Source organism: Zingiber officinale, chromosome 1A (assembly GCF_018446385.1).
Source record: "Zingiber officinale cultivar Zhangliang chromosome 1A, Zo_v1.1, whole genome shotgun sequence".
NCBI classification, from domain to species: Eukaryota; Viridiplantae; Streptophyta; class Magnoliopsida; order Zingiberales; family Zingiberaceae; genus Zingiber; species Zingiber officinale.
In genome coordinates, this window is record NC_055987.1 from 91,022,472 (window position 1) to 91,027,761 (window position 5,290).

The 5,290-nt window shown below is 41.2% G+C and overlaps 1 long non-coding RNA gene across 1 annotated transcript; it reads right to left on the reverse strand.

The window, feature by feature from the left end:
* Window positions 1-3,544: 3,544 nt before the first annotated feature.
* Window positions 3,545-5,046, reverse strand: LOC122006612. Its single transcript, XR_006118733.1, has 3 exons — window positions 4,635-5,046; window positions 4,339-4,522; window positions 3,545-3,958 (listed from the first exon to the last, which is right to left on the reverse strand). It is a non-coding gene; the product is annotated as an uncharacterized LOC122006612 (long non-coding RNA).
* Window positions 5,047-5,290: the final 244 nt, after the last annotated feature.

Below are 5,290 nucleotides of genomic sequence, written 5' to 3' on the forward strand. Positions count from 1 at the left end.
AACATTCAGGGACAATGTTAATACAATAAGACTAGCATGTAGGTCAGCTCGATGACTTGATCTCACAAGTCATGGATATAGAGATATCAAGCTGACACATGGGTATGCATTAGAGAATGTATACTGAATGACCCGCCATGAGAAAGTATCATGGATCGTTATATGAGTGTCATATACTTTCTCATGTGGCTATTAGTATGACTATTAGTCCTTTGACCTGAAATCACCATGGATCCCTACATAAGGAGTTATGTACTTTGGTTTCGTCAAACGTCACCCGTAACAGGGTGGACTATAAAGGCGATTACTGGGTATATAACAAATTATGCAGAGGGATGTGAGTGATGTAGATGGGATCTATCCCTCCCATATGACGGGAGCGACATCAATATTCTTGATAGAGTTAGACCACGAAGTGCATGGCCATGCCCAAATGAGCCAACATTAGATGTTGAGCTCATTTGATCGAGTGAGTCTACTTGGAGTTCAAGATTTAGATTGATTAGAGGATGACACGGTCTATGCCTCATATTGATCAATCTAGATGTCTAGGATAGAAGGACAATGTCACATATTATGAGGAGTCACAATTAGTAGTCACAAGGTGATGTTGGATCTCAACATTTCTTGTAACTTGGGTAGCAATGATGTATTGCTAGATGCCGCTCATTGCTTATGTTTCTAAAGGAGTTTAGAAACATTGCCAACATTACAAGAACCTATTGGGTCACACACAAAGAACAAGTGGATGGAGATTAGGTTCCTATGATGAACCAATTGGATTAGGTTCATATGATGCACCAAAGATTGGATTCAAATTAGACTTATTGAGTTAGACTCAATTAGATTCAATTGTTGAATGAGTCTAATTTAAATTTGATTCATTGAGTCAATTTATATTAATGAATTGATATTCATTAAATTGAAATTGATTTGAATCAAAGGTTGGATTTAACTCAACAAGGAAGAAAATTGGTCAATTTTGACTTGACCAAATAGATGTTGAAACATCAAGTTTGACTTGATGTATTGCCACATCATAAGGATGACTCATCCTTGCCACATCACATGCCACCTCATGGAGGTTACAACACCTCCCATTCCATTTAATGTGGCCGGCCACATTAAATGAGGGAGTTATGTGTGTGGCCGGCCACACTAAAGGATGAAAGGATTTCATTTAGTGTGTGATTGATGAGTGGTAATTACATCTTCTTCTTCCTTGCTTCTTCTCTCTTTTTGCTGGTGGTTGCCGTGACTTTTGATGTAGGAGAAGATGGTTGAGTGAATCCAAGAGCAAAGGAAGAGTGAAGGTCACAAAGGAAGGATGCTACTAGTGAGTGTATTAGATTTCTTTTATACCTTCTTCTTTTCTTCCTTTCCAATCCCATTCGAGAGCTCTAGAAAGTGCTAGCACACTTGGGGCTCTCTTCTCCATCCTTTGAGTGTGGGAGACACTCCTTGTTCGTGTGGATATCATTAGAGGAGTGTCTATGTTGACACTCTTGAGATCCGGCGTACCGTTGGACGAGCGGGATTTGCGAGGGCACGCTTCGAAGGTAAAATGGTTTTTCCTTTGTAGATCTACTGTAGATCGTAGTATAAAACTCGTATTTGTGTTTTCGAAATTTTTCCTTGCACGGATCTACGGCTTTGGGTGATTCGGGGTTTCCGCGACGCGAAAAGCGATTTTCGCGGCCGGAAAAACCCAACAATAAAGTATGAAACTTAAATAAGGCATGACATATAACTAACCTAAGCATTATCATGACATTTCAAATGATAATAAATATGATGTCATGACATGGCATATGACAAACAATGTATGGCAAATAACATATAAAGGTATAGAAAATACCTAATTCTAGCCTTAGTTGTCATTTTTGATAATTTTGATCATTTTGCCATAAATTCTATATTCCTAAGTGTAATAGACCTAAAACCATAAACTAGAGATTTTTAGATCACTATGTGCCAATTAGATTGATCCTAGGAAACTCCTCAAATGTGGTTGGCATATCCTAATCACCTTAGGAATATTTTTTAATTTCATTTTCAAGGCTTGATTACACATTGAAAATTCCTAAAATGCCACATTTTTCCATGAGTAGGTTAACTACCTATCCAATTAAGGTTGGCACACCCTAAACCATCTAGCATGAAGGGATCACTGTCACGCCCCAGGTAGTCCCTGTCCGAAGAAATTTCGGCAGCATCTCCCCTGTACGGCGGACAATATGAAACTCAGTATACATATATCTCTATACCTCGGCCACACACGGCCGGACTAATACAATACAATTAAGAAACAAACCACGCAGTTTATATCAACATTCCACACAGATATAATATATGATCAATCCACGCAGTTTAATAAGGAAAGACGATATAGAACCCCGAAGATATATGTAAACAGCCTACTCCACTACAACGAAGAAAACAAATCCACGAAGTAATGAAAATACAACCGCAGCGGAAAACAAAAGTAGCAAACCCGAATGTTCGATGTAAAGTCCATAATACAAACCCACAATACAAGTATATAAGGTGCAAAAGCAAAATATAATCCGACAAAGAAAATCCTCGCGATAATGGGGCTAGCGACTGGAATCTCCCCGACGGCCTCAACCTGAAATGGTAATAAAAACGGGGTGAGTTCAATGAACTCAGCAGGTAATCCAATAGACATGTACAGCAATATATAACTACCAGTAATATCCTAAGGTACAGCCTCCTAAACCATAAAGCCTATAGTACAGTCTCCTATCAGTATAACACATATGCATAACTGAATAAAATGCAGTAACCAACAATAGGCATGTAGTACAGTCTATAGCAAGAATAATAAGAAGAGGCATAACTGAAATAAACTGTACTCACCTGCGAGGCTTGGGCAACTGACTGTCAACATACAGAGATAAAAATAGTCAGAGCAAAAGCATGTATCCTGTATGCATGTCAATCATATGCAATCACCAAAATGCATCAATCATAACGAATGCAATCCGTGCATATGATGCAATATGACATGGTCACCCCTGTCAACCAGTCAGCCATCTCACACACAATGGTGAGACCGAGTGGGTAGGGCTGTGACACCGTGCACTCTGCCATCACTGCCCCTGAAGAGTGACCGAGTGGACGGGATGCTGTCGGAGTACACCTATCCTCCTACCTCAAACATAGTGAGGGAGCGCAATGCTCTCAACTCCCGGTACGCGATGACGGGGAGGGATCCCTGTCTGCTACCACGCTGCAGTCACACTACCCATGAGCGGACCAGCGGAGCACTACAGAGCTACTGCCATACACACCCTACTGTGCTGTGCCACTACCCATGCAGTGAAACACGTTGTGTGCAGGCCTATGTAGCCGGCCGACGAGCTCAACAATAATGGAGTCGTCAATCGCCCAGCATGCAATCATGCAGGATGGTGCATGATGCTACAGTATGTCATACCTGAACATAGTCTCCTCCATATATGTGTGTGCCCAAAAGGTAAACGCATATATATAACCATGATATAAACAGCATAAATCCAAAGACATCACATATAACAATGATGTAAGTATCATGAATCCAAGAGCATGTATCACACATGTAAAGCAACTAATCCAGTAGAGTAGAGCACTATAGATATGCATCTCTATGAACACAGATAAGCATAGCAAGAAAGAAAAGCATGCTAGACTAAGGTATAGATGTTAATCGTAGCAACATGTATCAAGTATCAAGTAACTAAACCAGGGAATATGCTAACTACCAATCGCTAATAATCGCCTACAGGTATAGAATAAACTATAACCAGAGAAGAGAAAGATCTACCAATTACTAGTAAACATATATAAACTGCACATATCACAAGACAATATCAACAAGATAAGTCAAAGGGTACCCGCCTCAAATAGCAGGTACAATCCAAATCCGAAGTCGAGACGCCCGTCTCGAATCAGAGTCCTGTGTCAAACAACATATATATTTCATTTAGCTAAATTTAAATGAAATAGCTAAATAAAATCCTAAAAAACTAAATTAGGGTAAAACCCTAATCACGTCATCATTATCCTTCCTAAACTAATCTAACAATTGATTAGGGTTTCTCCATTAGATTAGATACAGTCCAATATCCAACTAAACAATCACACTTAACTTAACTAAATCCAATGGTCGATTAGGATTAGTTACCTAATCCCTAATCACCCATTAGATTAGGAGATCCTATCAACCCATAAACCTAATTCGTATAGTAATACAATTTAACCCTAAACCAATACCTTACGCATCAATTAATACAACCATAATCTACATCTAAGTAGCTCACAGGGAATAGAACTCACCTCACTGATCTGAAGCCTCTGCCGACAGCACAATGAGAGGAATTTCCTTGCTGGATCAAAGAAACCACAGCAACTCTGCTGAAATCCTCCCCCACTTCAACCGAACCTCAATCACAGCAAAGAAGGAAACATCCCAGAACCGATCTGTGGGTTACAGCACGTAATTGGATCCGATCTCTCCTTCCTAGCTCAAAACCGAAAGAAGATATCACAATTCCAACAAGGATCAAAACCGAAACAAGCCCTAACCTCCAAGATCGCAACCAGAGAGGGAAAAGAAGGAACCAGTTGCTTACCTTCGAAACCCTAGGGCATTCAAGCCGGCGATCGGATCGGGGGAGAGAGGGTCGGCAGAAACGAGAAGAAAGATCGGGGAAGGGTTGAGCAGAGGAAATCAAGATGATCCTTGTCTCCTTGATTGATCTCCGGCAAGCTCCGCAGATAGATCTACACCGGCTATCGTCGGCGTCGACTCGTCCACGCTCGGCGTCGGTTCGTCCCCGTGAGAGTCTTCAGAAAGATTAGAGCGAGGAGGAGGAGGCTTCGGCTGGATCTGGGCTTACTAGGCGTCGATGTCGGCCGAAGGAGATCACCGGAGCTCTCGGCTTGCTTCGGCGTCGCCCGTCCGCGAGAGAACAGAGAGAGGAAGAGGAAGAGGGGAGATCGGGGAAGGCAAGTAGGGATCGGCGGTTTTGGGGGAAAAGAAATAAGGAAAAAGGAATTATATAAATAACCATTTCCTCATTTAAACGGGTATCCCAACTCGGCTTTATCCGTACCCGAAACTAATCCCCGCAAAACCCGTCGTACGAGCTCCGGAAAATTCCCAGAAAATTTCTAAAAATTTCGGAAAAATTTTATAAGGCTATTTCTGCAATAACCCTATTTATTTAAATTTTCCGAGATCTCACAATCACGCTCCTAGGAACCCAATACCTATTTGAGCTCATTG